The 21,815-nt window shown below is 32.1% G+C and overlaps 1 protein-coding gene across 1 annotated transcript in view; it reads left to right on the plus strand.

Annotated features, from left to right (window-relative positions):
- The window catches only part of LOC132733129 (cellular retinoic acid-binding protein 2-like), a 161,284-nt gene that overhangs the window by 60,390 nt on the left and 79,079 nt on the right, over positions 1–21,815 (plus strand). The gene's annotated exons all lie outside the window — the stretch shown is intronic.

The following is a 21,815-nucleotide window of genomic DNA, read 5'->3' on the forward strand; positions in this document are numbered from 1 at the left end:
CAAATATTTTATGCAAGAATAGTGCTAATGCACAGCATTTAATTATGGAAATGTCTCCGAACATTTTTAATCACTAAAAGTAATTGTGACTGATCAAAAACATTTAAATTCATTAGCATTTAAAAAACAAAGTTTAATCAGAAAGCCATGTGAAGAGAAATAGAGTAGGTAAAGGTGCTGAATATATGACCGATTTTAAATCATTTTTTTAGACTGTCACAGTTGTCAGGGGTGTGTTTTGTTCTATATTGAGTACAATATGTTATTAGAAACGTCAGGGTGACAAAGCTCATTTTTTTTGATGACCCACAATTTAAGATGGAAACGTTACCCAAAAGATCTTAAAAAGATATATGACCAGTATTTTATCCATGGTCCTCTGCTATTTATTATTTTTAAACTGACTTCATTTTTTTTTTTAAAAAGCAATTGTATGTAAACTTTATAATAAGAAACCGTCTGCATTTATGTTTAGGCACGAACGGGCACCTAAACAGAAACATCGGCGTTACGTATGCTAGTTAAAATATAACGAAAAACTTAGTTCAATTGACTGGTCATTCATTGACAACAATCAAAACCCAGATAATATTGCAGATTGTATCGCCCAAAACATTCTTAACGCAGCATCTGAAAGCATCCCAAACAGAATAGTAACTATCCGGCCAAATGACGTACCTTGGATAAATAATGATGTCAAAAAACAAATAAGAAAACGTAGAAAACTTCATCAAAGAGCTAAATTACTTAATAATGAAAATGCCTGGGCTAACTTTCGAAAAAATTAGGAATGAAAACCACAAAAACTTATAAAAAAAACTAAATCAGATTATCAAAAAAACTTAACTACACAGATTAATTCAGACAACATCACAGCAAAAACATGGTTTAAACTTGCAAAAAAATTAATAAATAAACAAAGTACATCAACAATACCAACACTTACAGATGGCTCAGCAATAGCGGAATCAAACAAAGAGAAAGCTGACCTTCTAAAACACCTATTTTAGCAAACAATCAACCATCGAAAACCCGCACCATCCCCTTCCACCTCTTGAAATCATTACAAACGTCCTCATTTCTGGTTGTAACAGTCACTACTCAAGACGTTAAGGACTCTATCAACTCTATGGACTCAGCTAAAGCATCTGGTCCGGACTTAATTAGCCCAAGGCTCATTAAGGAAGGTAAGGATGAACTAGCTTCACCACTTGCAAGGTTTTTCAACAAACTTCTTTTAAAATCTGTATTTCCCTCCTCCTGGAAACTTGCCAATGTTTGTCCTATTTATAAAAAGTCCGATCCTTCTAAAACATGTAACTACAGACCTATATCTCTTTAAGCTGTCTCGGAAAAGTTATGGAAAGATGCATCCATAAATACTTGTATAACCATGTCATTTCAAATAAACTATTAACACCATTTCAATCAGGATTCATTAAAGGGGATTCAACCATAAATCAGCTAACCTTTCTTTACAATGACATCAGCAAAGCCCTAGATGAAGGAAAAGAAGTTCGCGCAGTATTTTGTGATATATCAAAAGCTTTCGACAGGGTTTGGCACCAAGGACTTCTCTATAAACTTTCTTCTTTAGGCATACAAGGTTCTCTTCTTCAGTGGTTCTCATCTTATCTTGCTGACAGAAAACAAAGAGTCATCGTATCAAATACTTCTTCAACACTTTTAAATATCAATGCTGGAGTACCTCAGGGGTCCATCTTAGGCCCTCTCCTGCTTCTAATATACATTAATGACATAGTCACTGATATTGAAGCAAACATTCGACTTTTTGCTGACGACACTAGTCTCTACATCATTGTCGAAGATCCCAACTCTTCTGCTGCAATATTGAATTGCGATCTTTCAAAAATTTCTGTGTGGTCTAAAACTTGGCTCGTCTCATTTAATCCCTCAAAAACAGAACATGTCCTTTTCTCAAGAAAACGAAACAAACCCCAACACCCTTGTCTAGTCTTTGATAATGTGAACATTTCTAGTGTTAAAGAACACAAGCACCTTGGTGTCATCTTTTCTGAAAATGGTAAATGGACATCACATATAACATCAAATGTTAATAAAGCTTGGCAGAGAATTGGTATTCTTCGAAGTCTGAAATTTCTTATTTCTAGAGCGGGATTGGAGAAATTATATGTAGCCTTTATTAGACCTTTGCTTGAGTATGCCGACGTGATGTGGGGATAACTGTAGTAATGAACTAAAAAAATGATATTGAATCAGTTCAGCATGAAGCAGCAAGAATCGTCACAGGAGCTACTAAGTTTTGCAACATCAACAAAATAATTAGCGACCTCAGTTGGGATACACTCGCAGAAAGGAGAAGAAAACATCGTCTCGTACTTATGTATAAAATGAAAAATGGTCTCGCTCCTGATTATCTCTCTGGTCTGATACCAGAACATTTTAATCAACCCTACACTCTTCGCTCTAACACCGATATCCCATTAATACACTGCAACTCCCAATCATATGCTACTTCTTTTCTTCCGTATACTATTCGCCAGTGGAATTCTTTACCTGGAAATATTAGAAATGCATCCACAGTAAGTGCTTTCAAACACAAACTCAACTACAGAAATATGTCGTCTAATAAGAAAAAACACCTGTATAATTTTGGCAGTAGGAAAAACCAAGTAAACCATACACGTCTCAGACTTGGATGCAGCTCTCTTAATTTCGAATTACATAGGAGAAACTTAATCTCGTCTCCTTTGTGTACATGTGGTGCCATAGAAACTGTTTCCCACTTTCTGCTCAGTTGTCCTAAGTACCATATCATACGTCAGCAATTCTTTGACGACCTACCCTGTGCCCCAACCCTTAATAATCTTCTTTTCGGCAATGATCGCCTAAGTATGGACATCAATCAGAATCTGTTCACACTTGTCCAGAGCTTCATTGAAGCATCAAAGCGTTTCGATTCATAATTCCCGACTCAGCGTTTTAAACATCGTATTTCCATGACAAACTGTGTGACACAACTTTTTTTTTTATTGTTATTATTATTTTTATTTTCTTCTCTCTTTTTTTATTAAAAGGGAAAATGAATAAACAAAAAATCAAGTAAAACCTTCCGAAAAATTATAAATTTAGATCAATTTTGAACTTAAAAACATGCACTGATCATATAAAGTGAAATAACAAAGACGAAACTCCATCATGGAAAGGAATTAATATAAGTGTTATGCTTGTTTTCCAATCCATATATATTGTGATGTAAAAATGTTACATGCTTGTAAATATTGATGAATAAAAATATGTTTAAACTATGCTAGTTGAAAAGCTTCCTAAAAATCCAAAGCTTCTTAAAAATCCAAAGTCCTTGGCGTGATTCGAACTAAACGTGGTGGTGTGCAAGTGGTGTGAAGTCATTAACCTTTAACACTCGGTCATGAACGATAAACGTTGCCATTTTACAGTTGAAATAAAATTAAATCTAGTCTTGGAAATAGTAAAACGTCAGTAATCATTAAAAAAGAATAATAATATGTATAAGATATTATAACAAATTATAGGAAGGACACATACTGCATCCAACTTACTACACTTTTTGTTTTGTTAATTAATTTTATGAGAGAAATAATTGTATTTAATACACCTCTGGGCGAGTATTAACACTTGTGTCTTATAACTAAAAAAATAAGTGTTTAATAAGATCCTAGCAATAAATTAAATAAAGCATTAAGTAAAAACCAAACCCAAAATTAACAAAATTGTATACCCTGCAATTATTAGATAAATAAAAATTTTAATGTGTCAGTTTAACTTGTCAACTTGTCAGAAAACTTGTATAAAATACAAGCAGATTTCGTCAGTTAACATGAACAAACGGTTAACATTTCATGTGACATTCTATTCATTTATGAATATTTTGACACTATTTATTGATACCTGATATGTCTAATATTGGAGATTAAAGATTTTACATATATTTGATTTGAAGAAAGTAGAAAAGTTACACAATCTAACACCTGATTGCAAAACAATGGTTCATTTCATAACTAAGTCTGGATTACTGAACGTGTATATGGTAATTTATTACATAAGATTATTACTAAGAAAGAAATTAACAACAACACACTTTAAGAAAACACAAAAGCTATAAAAGCTTATCATGCCTGTGGTTGTTACACTGCTAGATTATATAAAAGTACAGTTTCAATGAAATAGCTTACACTCGGTCCTTGATTGATCAATAAAAAATGCTTTCTCATGCGCCAAAAGGAAGACATCGCGACCTTAATGAATGTAATTTAAATTGTTTGATACTTAGACATACCATCAGATATAAATACGATCGTTTATTTTATATTCATATTGAAAAAAAACTAATGTAATAAGTTATTTAGTCTCATATATAGAGCATTGTTATGATAATTTGTAGGTCAGTTTATTTCCTTTAGTAAATCATTTTAAAGGATGACTGTTCAGAATAAATATGCAATATAAAAATTTATTTAACTGAAATAAGCTAAGCATGTTCTGCTTAAGAATGGTCTTAGCTTTCGTGCTATAAAACCCCAAACATGTTTGCTATGTACAACAATTCAATCCTGCAATATCTTCTCTACAAACATGTAATATCTTCACTACAAACACAATGAAATATGTAATATATGCAATATGTTTCACTAAAAACATGCAACATATTTGCAACAAACATACTATATATTATCTACAAACATAGAACATATTCACGACGACCATGCAATATGTTCACCATAAGATGCAATATGTTGACTACAAACATGCCATATGTTCACGACGATCGTGCAATATGTTCACTTTAAACATGCAACATGTTCACATCGTTAAATCCTCTTTTTCAAAGAAAAACACTCTAAACGGAACTGCTAGCTTTGGTAAACACCTTTTCTGTGTAATTTCTTCTGTTAAGCAAGAAGTCTTGAACATTAGTAAAGTAGTAATAAAATTGTAGGAAAAAAATGTGATTTATAGCAGAAGGAAATAAAGTCACGAACAATGAGCCTACTTCTAATAAAATTATGTTCCTCTAAAAGCAAGATATCGTAAATAAGGATAAAGATTTCTTACAAAAGTGGTTTCATTGAACGCCGCCTTTCATTGTTGATCTTATTTATCATATTTTAACATTTAACTCATACAAAACATTGTGATAATACCGAGGAAAGCTTTTATTAGATGTGAAGGTTAATCTCTTTTTACTGAGTTTCACAATGAAACCCGGGACCCTCAGAATACCGTACCGCGGCTCTACAACAAATTTTCCTTAATTAGTGAACAGGTCAATACTGTGACATAATCTCCTTTTTAGTATTTAGTAATATAAGATTCAAACATGTCACAACCTGAGGCCAACAACATGTTTACCCAATTTTACTACTTAATTTACATTTCAGCCAAAATTGTTTTGTAATTTCATTCATTATACACATTATCAAAGGATAATTGGGAAATGTGTCACCTGTCATCGTGGAATACAACAAGAATTTTGAGAAAGAACATGTTTTATTTTGAAAATAAAGTATTAAGTTGTATTTATTGTTGTATGACTTCAAGAAAAAGTAGCTTTCACTCATTAAGATTGGTTGTACAACTCAGTTTTAATTGGAGCTGTACTTCAAAATTCTACCGTCTGTTGAGACCTTTAGTTTATGAAAGACAGATTTATAGATTTCTTTTCAGCTAATAAACTAGTGTCGACATACATGAACGAGTATTTATATCCTTTCAACGCCCTCAGATTAAGTTAACATAATTGCGATAGTGAAATGTGAGCCTAGCTAAAGCATTTAGAATAAATATATATCAACGAGTTGTCGGTTAAGGTTATATAAACCATAGACTAGAAATGTGCCTTTTTTTTAAAAAGAAGAATGAAAATACTTTTTAGCAAGGCGACTCCTTCGTGGTAAACAGAAAATATCATCAATTATTCTTGGATAATCAAATTATCTTCCTTTGCTTAAATACGTTTGTCCTTGTATTCAAATGTCGAATTGGAAATGTTGTATCATGTAAAAAACATTTAAGGAAAGTATACAGTACCTTGGTCAGCAAAGTATTATAGTGATCAATCAGTCAGCCTATAAACATTTAACGGACCGAAGCCGATTCCTGAGGATTGTTCAATAGGTTGATTTTCAGGTAATCGAACGTCGCTCAGCTCAATGAAGCATAAGGTAATAAAATAGTAATTCATGGTGTTTGTGGAACAGTCTAAACTATTGCCCCTAGGTATAAAGAACTGTTACCAGAAGCGCTTCAAATAAACAATTAAACAGTTGTGAATAAGGAATTTTTTATTGAAGGCATTCGGTAATAATTCAGAATGTCATCCCTTAAACCTCTGGGCAACAGTTTTGACTGTTCCATTAACATCCCTGAAATAACTGTTTATTAGCTTTTGTAAAATCAAATATTTAGTACCATACGCAGATGTATAACTATGTTATGGAGATCATAGAACATCTGATCTTAACTTTACTCTCAGTCCATAAAATACAGCTTATGTTCTCTAATTGAATCATCTTTATGCTTCAACTCTTTCATTTGATTCATCTCAGAGCTTATTGATTATTAATAGCTATTTAACAGACTACTAGTTGTGTCTTTTAATAGTAATTTGTTCTCAGTACAAGAAAGTCTTGCCTAATTGTGCCATGACTTCTGAAGGTTCATTGACATTAAAAATAGAAAGTATGTAAGTTTCCATAAAACACACACGTAGTAAGATACTGCTGATACTGTTCTAGAACTTTGGTATCATAGAACTCAATGTTGAGTTTATTGTAAGAGCAGAAATATCTATTTAAATCTAGATGAAAATGTAATTTGAATATTTTAAGGGACCTCTAGAGCTAAGAATAGAAAAGCCTTTAAACATCCTCTTCTACTGAACTTTTGGATGGATGATCACCAAACTTTGTCTGTAGCTTTCTTAGGTAGTCTTTTATTGAATTTGCACATATGCATTTGATCTTTTTAGGGGCAACGATAGCTATCAATAGAAAAAAAATAAACATCTTCTTCTTTTGAATTAATTAGTAAATTGATGGATGGATCAACACCAAGCTTGATAATTATGTAGCATGTTTTTTATCAACGTTGCTCAGATTAATTTGATTGGCCCCTTTAAATGAAAAAAGAAAAAAATCTGTTAGCGCGATTTGACATGCTTTACTTGCATTAACAATAAACTTGAGCCAAGGTGAAAGCTTCTATATTTTATTATGAAGAAATAAAACAATCAGTATCGGGAAAATAGAGGGGCAAGTTTAAGGCTGGACTTGCCTTTCGGCAAGTTAGTTTGAAAAAAAAAAACATTCTAACTCTGGAAAACAGTTGTTTCTGGTGAGAAATTCAGGGCCATAATGGCCATCTTGTTAAAGCATTTCCTATACTAATGCTCGTGACCGTGAGATAAATTGCACTATTCATTAAATTTCTGAATCCATAAAACTTAATTAACAATTTCAAATAGAGAATTTTTTTATCAATGCTTTTGAAAACCATCCACAAACTTTCAATTTTTTCGTCTAAAATAACCTGATGGTTATACATTAATAACTGAGTTTGGTATGAAATTACTAATAGATATATTATATGATAATTTTGTTTTGCGCGAGAAGGTGTCATATAATTTCTGGTTATTTATTCTCACAATATATTATCACTGACCTAGAGGGTATATCAATACTATATGTGTTAACTTTCAAATATTTGATTTGTTAATGTGTTTTGAGGTTTTATACAATGTATTTGTAATTTATAAGAGTTATTTATTTTCACCATTCTTTGTTACTGGCCTTCAGAGCCTGTCTCTGGCATAGATATGAATTTGTTTTGAACCGCAAAACATAGCTAAAAAGGAAATGTTAGTTGATTTATTACCAAAATTATTTATCAAGTCGCAGGTGCTGTTTCTGTGTGGGAAAATTAGCAAATGATTAACGAAACATTATACATATATATGTTTGTGCTCTTTCCATATTATGCGATGTACAAATAACTGTTATCTCTGAAGTATATCAAACGTGATAAAAGCTTTTGAAAAAGGAAAGTTTACAAAGGATATGTATATTGCAGTTAACACATTAAAACTAACTCGTGCATATAAATTGATTATATATTCATAATATACGTACCAACACAAAAAGTACATTTGACAGTATCTAAGTCTTGATATTTAATATATAATTAATATCTAAAAGGCTTGAAAAAACAAATTTTTAAAAATTTGTGGATTGGCATCTTTCAACCTCCCACACACAAATGGATTCCCTTTCGGTCCTAACTTGACAATCTTTAGTACTTTATTTTTACCCAGATTTAACACATATGGTAAAGTAGGTAAGAGCCTTGTCATGACAAAACCAACATAATGGGTTTGCGACCAGCATGGATTCAGTCTGATCAGGATCCTGCTGTTCGCTTACAAACCCTATTACAAGTAGGCAAACTGATAGCGAACAGCATGGATCCTGATCAGACTGCGCGGATGCGCAGACTGGTCTGGATCCATGCTGGTTGCAAACGCACTGTGTTGGTTTTGTCGTGACGCGGCTCATATGATGAGAACCACAAAGGTCGGTCAGTATGGTACAATTAAAGATGTTGTGCAGGTTCATTGCCGGAAGTCATAAACGCACGACCTACCATCTCCTTCTGTCATAAAGCGGGATTTAAATACCAAATCCTTTTATTATGATTTATAAGATGAGGCTATATCATTCCTTACTTAAGAATGTTGACTTGATAATGATAACAGCAACGTATTTGGAAACCCAAGAAAAAGAGTTAATCCTTAATGCCTGATAATCTATATTTGTAACGAAGGTAATGTTTTGTTTAAAATCTGCATATTAAGCTTTTTTATGATACTTATATTCTTGTTTACGATATATCGTATTAAGAAAAACAACTTTCTTTACTTTATTAGAGATAGGCTCGATTTCGATATATTGGCTGTTTGTAGAAAAATATTATCATGTTAGAAGTAAACATATAGCATGTTTTTAACGAACAAACTGCGTGTTTGTATTTCATGTATTGATATTTATAATGAACAAAGTCAAGCTTCAGTAATGATATTTACTTTAATTAACTCTAACGACCATGAACACATTCAGCATGTTCGGAATTTTCATGTTAGCCAACCGTATCGTTTTCATTTATAACTTTTATTCCCAATTAATAACCACTATGACCAGTAACTTGAAGATAAAATATGAAAGTGGTATCATTTACTTACATGTATCAAACAGAAGTATAATTTGCATTTTTAACGAATAAATTACTCTAATTCAACAAAAAAAGTACTATGATTTTCGCACGACAGGCCAAGTAATGTCCTAATCAGTGCAAGGCAGCGTGAGATGAATTACGCCATTCGGCGAATAATTCAATAATGTTACAAAAATCAATGTATTATTTTAGCCTGAAAGGGGGACACAGGCAAAATGTCCATTTCTTCGTTTTGAATTTTTCATACATTATTCTGTAAATGTCCTCAAAATATATAGACTAGTCAGTCACAGGAATAAAACCTTTCTCCTATTTTACGAATAAATTGGTCGTTTCCTAACTTGACCCACCTAGGTCAGGTAAGAGCGTTAAGATTTCACAATAGTTGTAACAGTGAACTCAGGAAACGTAAAATAACATGTGAAATGGATAACTTAGACTTGTTTCAATCATACAATATCCACAATATATGTTATTGTTAACAGGCTTTGTTCAAGTCACGTGACTTGTTTTAAAACTACTCTGTGATTCTGTCGGCGTCTAGATTTTGTTCAACACATATAGATGTATTAATGCAAAGACAGAATTTATACATTCGTGCTGTGACCTATATAGTTGTTCTAACGCATTAAACCCACAGTATATATAATTTATACAGACATTCATGCTGGGTCTTTAAAAAAATGTCAAGTTAGCGTGATTCGAGTACTACATAAAATCATGTTCATATTTTTGTCACTAATTTTTTTCGCAATTCACAATTATTCTATCGTTTATAACATTAAGAACAAAAACTACTAAATTTTTCATGCTATTCAGATTATACAACGCTGGTTGATATTTTAATACGAAGACATACATAATAAAACAAAACTAAAGAAAACAGGATTTCCGCAGAATAAATGACGAGAGCTTCTGTTGATGTCGCATGCCTAAAGGAATTGCTCTTTTTGTAAACTATTTTTATATAACTGAAACCGATAACTATTTTATGTATTATATTAGGATTAACGCTTTGTTCTGCAGAACTTCTATTGACATTTCAAATTTTGAAAGAAAGAAAATGCTCAAAACATCATATTATTTTCTTCCATGAAGCAGGATAAAAATAAGGTTACACTTTCCGTTATAACTAGAATATTATATTTTATCACAGGTTTTTCCAAAGACCGGATTCTGGAACGAAGACATAACATCTCTTTCTGTCTCGAAAGCAAAATTTAAATAACAAAACCCCTTTCAGTATGATTTGTAATATGTGTATATATCATATAAGCATAGTTTAAGCATTTTTTCTTTTTGATATACATATATCATAATAATAGTTTTCACATGATAAGGATTTGAAAAGTAAAAGGTATTTGCAATGCTCAGTTAATGGATTATTCTTAAAATGGAGAGAATGGAAAGAACGCCAAGATCTCAATCTTTGCCGGCTAATTTTATGATAAAAATTTTGTGTACGGTATCTTATGTTAATGAAATTTACTTTTATAAGCTGTGGGCTCATTGATCGTGACCATATTTGCTTCTGCCGGTACAATCATTTTCATTTCTTTGATTATAGTTTCTAAATAGATCCGAAATTTTACTTTAGCATCAGAAAATACATAAAGCTTTCGCGTATGTACATAATAATAATGATGGCAACGCTAGAAGATTTTTGATAAAGGGAATTTTACCACTATTTTTTAAGTTGTAAAAGTCAGAGGTGCATTTACTTATTTCCACAATCTTTCCGCTCATATGGTTAAGTTTTAAATTAGAAAAGGAATGTAGTGAGCATATTGCATGGTATCAATGAAGATATTGAATGTTTGTAGTGAGCATATTGCATGGTATAAATGAAGATATTGAATGAATGTAGTTAACATATTGTATGTTTAAATGAAGATATTGAATGTTTGCAGTGAAAATATTGCATATTTTAATGAAGATATTGAATAAATGAAGTGAACATATTGTATGTTTTAATGAAGATATTGAATGTTTTAGTGAACATATTGCGTATTTTAATGAAGATATTGAATAATTGTAGTAAACATATTGCATGTTTTAATGAATATATTGACTGTTGCTAGTGAACATATTGCATGTTTTAATGAAGATATTGAATGTTTGTAGTGAACATATTGCATGTTATAATGAAGATATTGAATGTTTGAAGTGAACATATTGCATGTTTTAATGAAGATATTGAATGTTAGAAGTGAATATATTGCATGTTTTAATAAAGATATTGAATAATTGCAGTTAACTTATCGTCTGTTTTAAATGAAGATATTGAATGCTTGTAGTGAACATATTGCATGTTTGAATGAAGATATTAATGCTTGTAGTGAACATATTGCATGTTTTAATGCAGATATTGAATGTTTGTAGTGAACAAATTGCATGTTTTAATGAAGATATTAAATGTTTGAACTGAAAATATTGCATGTTTTAATGAAGATATTGAATGTTTGTAGTGAACATATTGCATGTTTTTATAAAATATGGAATGTTTGTTGTGGACATATTGCACGGTTCTAATGAAGAAATTGAATGTTTTTAGTGAATAAATTGAATGTTTGTTGTAAACATATAACATGTTTGTTGTGAATGTATTGGTATTTTTATAGTGAATATATGTGCATGGTTATTACATTCAAGCTAAGGTTTATTTAAACAGCACTTTTATAAGCCGCATTTCCTTGTTGATCTTATTTATTATATTTTCTGTACTTTCTATTAAAAACAAATAACTAATAAACTATAAAAAAGGTCATCTACTTAAATTACAACTCAAATTTTCTCTTTTAGTCAAAGCAACCACTTCTTCGAAGATAAATAATATTGGTCAGTTCACAAAATTGAAAGAATTCTAGAAAACATTGGTTCATTTTAGGGAACTATATATAAGAAAAATATAATGATGAATTGTTTAATGTTTTTTTTTCAAGATTACTATTTCTGGATACATGTTCAAATACTAATATATAACACTTGATTTGTTTCTTATCATTAAAACACAATAAATCTCTTGTTAACATATACAACTTCCTGAATCCATATATTTGACTTCCTGAACCCGTCAGTTTTACTTCACGCTAAGTAAATAAATAAATATCTCATGGTATTTAAAGTAAATCTGAAAAATATCATCATGTGGTCTACAAAGCAAATAATTGCAAAAAGTATCATTTATAAATTAGAAGCCGAAAATTGTTTGTTGATGCTCATCAAATTCTTTTACGAGAGCAGGTTTGATGACAATTATGCATTTAATTGCAATGCGGAATCAGTCATCGTTGATGTATTTTTACAAGTTAAGAGACTTGACAACATTGATGGATATTTTCTCGCACCATACGAAGGACGTTGAGGGCAGTACAAACTTGTTAACGTAAAATTGTTTTCAAAGGAAGCCTGGAACATCACTACTGTAATTTATAGATCAAGTGAGCGAAAATGATGTGAAATGTTTTAAATATTATGAAAAGATCTCCTTATGACGGTCCCTGAACGTTTTGTTACGATTTTCTTTGTTTGTCCAGACCACGTGACCAGATTTTATACTGTTAAAAATACTGTAAACTATGTAACAGTACACAATTCTTAGTCACGTGTTACACTTGCATTAACAGTAAGAATAACTCACAGATGACTATGTGAAATTAACATTACGAAAAAAAGTGAGGGGTAAGAAAGAATACTAGTATCTTAAAAGTTAAGAAATTTGATCCCGCCCCTAGATAGATAAAAATATATCCAAACAAGCTTGAAATTTTTCAAGAATGCAATATGTTTGATAGTCTTTGAAATGAAATCTGTAAAAGAAAAATCAGATCTGATTTTATGTTAATTTAATGGTATTTTAAATGTAAAAATCATAATCATAATTGTCGTGCAGCACTATAAAATCGTTTCAGATGTTCAATTTGACAGAATCTGTTCATAGGCAACGATTGCATATAAAAAGATAGTTATTACCGCCGCTTTTATCTTTTATTTTATAGTGCAGGCTCACTTACTGTGCACGTTATGACCCATTATTAGCTGTAAAATAAATTCAACTGCACTTTTGAATAATCTAGCAGTGCAAAAAACCACATGAATGATAAAGTCGTTGTGTTTTTTTTTATGTGTTACATTATCATTTATTGTCTTCAATTTCTTACAAAATAATAATTCTACGTAAAACATTACGCTTTTAATAGTCCAAACTTAATTACAAACAAAAGAAACTATTTTGCCATTTATTAATTAATTTTTAATATAAAATTTGATAAACAAGATCAACAAAGATAGGCGGCGTTCAATGAACGCAACCCACATACGACCCAGTAACAAGAACCAGTGGCAAGGAGCCCAGGCGGACCCCAAACAAAAACAGGGCAGGGCACAAAACAGAGCACGGACAGGTTAATCACTAAATGATAAATAAATTGTAACTGATAAGGAATTCAACGAAAACAAATAAATGATAAACAACAGGCCCACAAAGTCAAAAGGCACAGGGGAAGGGGAAAGGAGACCGGGGGAAAGGGGGAGGTTAATCAAAGAAACAAAAACCAGGGACAAAGGGAAATATACTTACCGTAGAACAACAAGGAATACAAGCAAAAGTGACACCAAAACAGTATGAAACAACATAGACATACATCTGAGGAACACAGAGGGCGCCGCCTTGGAACGGTCAGCAGCATAATAATGACTGCTGGGGAGTTTAAACTGGTTAATTGTGCACCAAACCTCGCTCTTAGCCCCACCATGTTCCTATAAACGTGACAGTGTAAATAAAATGAATCCCCGCCAAGTGAAATTCTAACAGTTATTATGGTTACAAAAGGTTAAATAAGTAAAACACCAAAATGATTATGTAGAAACATATGAAAGTAAACCCAATTACATAACAAGTACTCAAGTAAGGCACGTTTTCACCTAGTTTTCACCACAAATGAAAGGCTAATATAAAGTTCACCACGGCATTATGAACATAAAACGAGGCCATTATGCAAAAGTACAGCCTTTGAAAAAACTTGGCTATTATGAGATTTGAGAGTTATGATTGGCTTTTTAGCTCGGGCATTACAAATCTACGTTTCTATTGGAAAAAGTCGCCATTTTGAATTGCTGCAAGGAAGGTTTCCGATACATTTTTAAAACAAGAATCTCATATGCAATATCTCACAACAACAGAATTTCACATAAGTTAAATTTTTGTTCACTAAATACTTAACGTTTTTTAAGATTATGTGTAGTTAATTAATGAAATTGTCAATAATTAAGTGTTTTCATAATGGCCTTGTTATTCGGCCTCAAACTAATATGACGGTCTTCAGCCCAATAACAAGGCTAATATGTCAGTCTTCAGCCCAATAACAAGGCCATTATGAAAACACATAACTATTAACATAATTATAATATTCAAGGTAATTCAACTATCAAATACTGAAATAATTTTAATAGCTATAATATAAAATAAACCTTAACAACGTTTATACCTATATAGCATTGAATATTCAACAGAATCGAACGCCTAATAATCCAGACAGATACGTTCATGTCTTTACACCTTCACACTGTATGACCTGTTAATTTTTCAAGATGAGCATATGTTATAACATTATTAGAGACTTACATACACAAGATAAGATGGTATGTTGCTTTAAGCTGTTTTTTTTAAAGTCCAATGTAACATCCCATTTTATACTTATTCGATATCAATAAATAATAACCATGTTAAAATACTTATAAATGAACATTGTTAGCTAAAGGTACTACCTGAACAAATTGTGTGGTACTGCGTACGTAGCAAATGTTGCAAGCAAATATGCATACGTTTTTTATATATGAATATTTTATAATACTCAACTTTTGCTGAGCAACATATGTTTGAGTGTGAAAACTTTTGGGGAAAATTTCAACAACGCCGTGCGAAAGGTTAAAGGTTTATGTGTTTATTTACTGCTTTATCAATTCATCTGAAGGACGAATTTAACCCCATAAATGAGATGTACACTAATTTTGTTCTAGAGAAGAGGATGGCCCCCTCTATGAAGGATTTCAGAACATGCAGCGTGTTTTCCAATTCTTTTTTTTTACTGTTTTAGACCTAATACTGTGTGTGTGACTCGTGACTATCAATGACAGCTTTACAGCAGCTTTGCACCGCCTATGTCTACCCTTTATTAGGTTCCTGATCGTTCTAACGGGTATGGCTGCCCACTCTTGGACCAACATTGCTCTAAGCTACTGGGTGGTTCTGGGTTGCAGCTGAAATTGTAACATGCAACTAATTCCTCATGTGTTCTATTGGATTATAGTCAGGTGAGCGAGCTTGTTAGACCATGCGCTAAGTAGACTCCCTCTCTAGGTAGACCTGGACCACCCTGGCTCTATGGGGGCAATGATTATCGTCCATTAGAATTAACTGATCGCCGACTGCTCAAGCATACAAACTAACCTGGTTGTTTAATATGTCGTCTTTATATCGCTGACCTGTCAATGTGCCTCTGTTTAGAACAACCAGGTTGGTTTGTCCACCCCAGCTGATGCCTCCCCACACCATAACTGATTTCCATAACGGTCATGCTCAGCAATATCTGCAGTCTGAAACCGTTCAACTAGTCTTTTCTAGACTCTAGCACGCCTATCTGTGTTTAGGCATAACCTGGACCCGATCCTGAGCTGGTGTTGTGACCCTTTGTCGTCCTCCAGCATGCCTCCTAGTGTGTTATATAATTATTTAAAGTGTTGTCTGTCATTTTAAATGAATTCAAAATATCTGCACTGACTTAAATACTCAAAAAAAAAGTTCCAAGGCTTCAGAAGAGTTATCACATAAAATTACTGGAGTCCAGTTTGTTGTTTATAAACTAGTTTGAAAGTCATCTTTATTAAAGTTTTTCACGGAACGTGTTATTATATTGCATGACTACCAACAAAAGTCTTATGTACGTTTCGCGAGATAAAAAGCCATACTTACACAAAGACATGTTAATAACACCACATTTAGGAATTGTGTCAGGATCGGACAGTCAAATAATTTCTACAGTATAGTTGTTGCTGTATCACATATTGTTTTAGAATCATGTATCAATCAACTAAAATAAAACATGTCAATTAAATAAATAAATGCAGAAAAAGTGTGTTTGCATTTCCATTTGTAGATATATCAGTGTTGGAGTCACCTTATAAAAATAGTCTAATACTCAGAAAAATATCTGGTGGAGGATCATACACTGCCAAGAACCCTGTGGAAATCAAATTGTTAAAGGTGGTATGTAGATCACTCCATACATAGCACGTTTGGATAATTTATTTGGGTAGTAATAATTCAAGCCAGGCTTTTCAGCGTTGGTTACACGTTACCTTATGATCGATCTAGGGTCATTTTAGCCTCTCACAAGTCCAAAGTTTTCTTGGCGATGAGGGGGACTATCCCCTTCAAACATCCCCCTTCTGGCAACCCCCTAATGTATCTTTTGGATGGGGGCGGCGCCGAAAAAGTGCTCACTTTTTTAAACAACATTTCTCAAATGAAAACATGTATTTTGGGCCCAAATAGCACATTTTTTCACTATTTGAGGCCTAAAAGAGGGGGGGGGGGGGTCGAATGTGCGTTATTTCGCGTATATATATGGTAATATTCACTCCGAAACCAGTTTCAGTGATTCTATGATTTTAATGTGTGAAAGTCATGTGAAAAATAAATGCCACAATTTTAAGTAATGAAGTGTATACTTTCGGTACTATAAAAACATTATTATACAACAACAAACATTTTGATATGCAATAGATAAATTTCTTATTTTCATAAATGTTATTTTAGTTTAACTTTTAATGTGTAGTCGATAAATGTAATTATTTTCCATACCTTTTATTTTCACGGTTTATGAAATGTTTCTCTTGCATTTAAAAATAAATAAATTTGTCTTTATCTTTTTTCTTAAATCGCAGTTCAGCAAGTTCTCGTATTGATACTTTTGAATGTGCATTGTATTTTGTTGCTCAGCATTCTCAGGCACTTGCTTCACATGTTTATTTTTATATATTTAATTTTTATTTTTGTTTGTTTTTTGTGTAGCAGCTTTAATATGTGTTCGATTTTATTTTACTTATTGTGACCCTTACTTTGGTCATTGGGGTCCAAAAGAAATCCCAATGTAGTCTCCACATTAGCTTTATATACACCATGTTTGCTAACAAAATATCGTTCCCAATTCTAGTTATCATCCGGAAACCATTTTTTTGCTTTTAGAAACAGTGACCTTGACCTTATGTGACCCAAAAGCAATGCCACTGTGTTTTTCCCAATAAGCTTGCTATAAGTCGAACACAATAACCTTTACATTAATCGGTCGAACCATTATGGTGTCATGATTGTATTGTTCAAAATCTTCAATTATTACATTTTGCATTTTAATTGCAATATAGAAGACTAAACGTGGATATAGACACGTACATCCGAGCGTAGTGGTAAGAGAGTCAGATTATGAAGATCTCAGGTTATGAATATGATTTTTCGAGTTCGAATCTCTAAATGTCACATTTTTTTGAGTATGGTCATTACTTTCAGAATATTTTTAAATTGTGACACGTAACTTTTCTTTTTCTCTTACATGTTTTGCACAGTTTAAAGTTAAACTTTTGATGGCGAAGCCAAATTGAATGTATTTGATTTTTATAACTGTCATTGAACAAATTAAACAGTATTATCAATTTTATTCTGTTTTAAACTCTGAATCCCAGTCGCCACATTTTTAACAATTTTGGCTCATTTGTATTTACTGTATATGTTCTTCCATTGGTCATCACGACTGTGTTGTCTTATACTTAACCTCTTGATGCGAATGTGTGTATACTCATATAGCATTGATCTAAAATCCAGTCCGATGTAAATAAAAAACAGCTAAAAACAAAAAAACAAAACAAAACAAAATTGATTTTTATGATTAAATTTTTAACGCATGGAAAATGAGGGATTGGTAAGGTGGTAAAAGATTTAGGCTATATAGTACACTTTTATATAAGAATAATCGACACCCCTATTTGTCAATATTGATGTAAACAGAATAATGAAAGAAATAGCGAATTCGAGCTGTATTTACAAATTTTGATTATAATAGTTCATTATTGTCCGGAAACAATAAAGTGGACTGACCGACAAGAAACGTAAAAATAAAAAAGAACGAGTTTGTAAAACGCATATTCCCTTGGCTCTTATTTTTGCCAGCATAAATTTGTCCAGACGGTTTACGCATTCACTAGGTTATGGACAGAAAATTGCCAAAGAAATTGTACGCAAAGTTATATTACTTGACAGACTAACGGCATTTTAAAATTGTGAAAAAACATATTTTGACAAGTCAATGCTATGGCTTGGAATGAAGTAGTAAAAATATTCAACTTAAATAAAGATATGTTTCTTGTAATATGAGCTTTTGGTAAAATAAATACAAAGAATGTATAAAACGTGAACAAAAATCTGTTGTTCGCACAAATGACCTTAACCTTGTGACTGCCAACACTGGACTATTCAACGTATGTTTTCTTATAATTCCCTTTTGATGCAACCAGATTTCTGCATGGAATCAAATTCTTTGAACAACTTTTTACTTTGTAATCCTTTTACTAAAAAACAATCCTGGTAAGTTTGATGAAATAGGACAAGTGGTTTTTCAGTTCAGTTGATTTTTGTCATAACTTTATTTATGGTTCCAATCGAGTGAATTATATATAAATGCCTTAAACAAAAATTGTGTTAAGGTTTTATTTATTCATTTATCTATTTATTTAATGATTTATACATCTATTTATTTATTTTTATTTTTTTTTTTTTGTTCATTTATTGTACATTATTTATTTGTAAAGGTAATAAGAATTCCAGATAAGCCAAACTTGCCGAAAAAGTATAACTGTACCTTTTTAAAAGTGCATATAATTGCGAAAACTGTTGAACAAAAATAAATAGTTATTTTTCTACCCAATAACGACATTTATATTGATAATTTAGGTATGACCCACATAATGCATTACCTGAACTTTAAAGAGTATTCAAATAAGCTAGAAGTACTGTCAACTGCATTGAAACTGAGGGGCGCGGGTTCAAACCCCAAAGGAGACAACTTTTTTTCTGTCTTTTTTTGCTTTGAACATTATTTACGTAAGTGTCACTTTATCACCCTTGGAAAAAAATGTTTTATTCTAATTATTCTTGGTATTTATTGGCTAAATTATGCCAATTTTCTTATCACGTCCCATTAAATAAAAACTAGACGTTAAAAGTATTTTATATTTTACAAAATCAACAAATATACTTTAACCCTTTCCCACATGAGCATATTGTGAAAAATACCCGTTTCATTGAAAAGCCTCTTGATACAAGTTCAAACTGCTATGAAACTATGAAAAATGATTCAATACTAATCAAACTGGGCACAAATGTTGACTGGGCCATTGCCTTTGTAACGACATGCTCAGTCTTAAATTTCTTGTTACCATAGCAACGACGGGACATATCAAAATTGCAAAAAAATCACTATTTTGTCTTGATTTTTTCCATCAAATTGATTTCAAATTGCTGCAACTTCTTAATGGATTAAGAAAGAGTCAAAGGCTTTTTCAGCTTTGGTTACACGTTACCTTATGATCGACCTGGGGTCATTTCTAGCCTGTCACAAGTCCAAAATTCTCTTGGGGATGAGGGGGACTGCCGCCCCCTTCAAACCCCCAAAACAGAAGGTGGCACATCCCACTTCTGGCAACCCCTGATGTATCTTTTGGATGGGGGCCGCGCTGAAAAAGTGCTTATTTTTTAGTAACATCTCTCAAACGAAAACATGTGTTTGGAGTCCAAATAGGACATTTTTTTACTATGTGAGGCCTAAAAGAGGTGGGTCGAAAGTGTGTAGTTTCGCGTATATATGAGGTAAAGGGTTAAAGAATATTTAGGCAAACTTTGAAAACAGCCCGTCATTTTGGTAAATTTTAAGTATATTTTGAATAAGGCCATCCAAGTAGAAAATGGTCATATAACTATATAAAATTGGTGGGATAGGGTAACAATTATATATATTTCAAACATTTTGAGTAGAAACAACAATTTTGTTTGTGTCATTTGTTAGCTGACTGCTTTTATCTGTTTCTTAACAATGTTCATTCTGAAAACATTTTTCATATTAATTATATAATAAATCATGTAGAGTTTCTCATAATAAAAAAGCCCTTTTAATAACCAAGTCTCCATAACTCGTTAACCATACGGTAAAGCTATTTTAATTTTGCATAAAGGTGTCCTTTAAGGTATAAAACTGACATATGTCGTCAATTTTATAGTTCCTTATACAGTAAACTCCGCTTATAACGAACTCATTGGGACATCCAAAATCTGTTCCTTATATCCGGAGTTCCTTATAAGCATATATCGAATGAGTTCCTTGTATCAGGAGTTTTTATAGCGAAGTTCAACAGATTTACATATAACGAAATGATTATTTTACCATCGTCCGCAATTTCGAAGAGCATTTGCTTAAGACAAAAATAGTCATTTATTTCTAATTTAGACACAATATTTGAGAGCGTACTTTTTGAAATTTGAAAAGCCTTCAGTTTACGTAATACCCCCTTTCTCAATTTCTCATAAAACATCATAATTATTTTGTTTCTAAACTCAGTGCTTTTCGATTTTTTTCCATGATTAAGAATAAACAAGATTTTCAATTTTCCTTCCTTTTATATTGAATATCTTCTATTATATTATAAGAATGACTTTTATAAGAATAAGAATAAGAATCACCTAGCCGGTGCTAGGGGGCGTGAGTGATGTTGCACTTATTCATTATCACTCATGTACAGACTCAATCAAACCGAGTCTGCAATTCTTATGTTATTTTGTTGTGATTAATGCTTCCGAGGGATCACTTTGTTTCTAGAATTATTTACTAATAAAGCATATACATTTCTTTTCTTTTCAATCAAGCGTGCTTTGTATCTTTTAATGGATTGCTTGCAAGCATGCGTGATTATGCTGAAAACCGATTATAAATGATCATAGTTATTTTACTGACAAAGAAAAGAAATATAAGCATAAAAGGAATAACCGTTTTAGCTTGGTGACAAGAATTCATGTTAGAAATATCCTGAATAGAAAACTATTACCGTGGTCGAGAGGTTAGAGTCGATGACTTCTAATCCAGTTACCTCTCTGGCGTGGGTTCGATCCCCGGGAGATGCTTTGGTAGTTTAGCGCGGAGGAAGGTAGTCTAGTACTGGTGTAACTCTCCAGGAACGATGGTTAGGAAACTACCCGCCTATATGACTGAAATACTGTTGAAAAAGGCGTAAAATGAAACAAACAAACAAAAGTACTGCTATGCAATATGTCTTGAACTACATACAACAATAAACAGTACATTCGGTATGTGCCAATGAAAACGAAAGTTGAAAATGCTGGATCTATTTACGGATAAACAATATTTTGGAGTTCGCTATAAAAGTGTAATTTTCTGTACGTTTAACTAAATTGGGACTAAGAAATGTGTTCCTTATAAGCGACAATTCCTTATAACCGTGTTCGCTAT

This window comes from Ruditapes philippinarum, unplaced genomic scaffold, assembly GCF_026571515.1.
Source record: "Ruditapes philippinarum isolate M1 unplaced genomic scaffold, ASM2657151v2 ctg4120_1_1_1_1, whole genome shotgun sequence".
Lineage (NCBI taxonomy): Eukaryota > Metazoa > Mollusca > Bivalvia > Venerida > Veneridae > Ruditapes > Ruditapes philippinarum.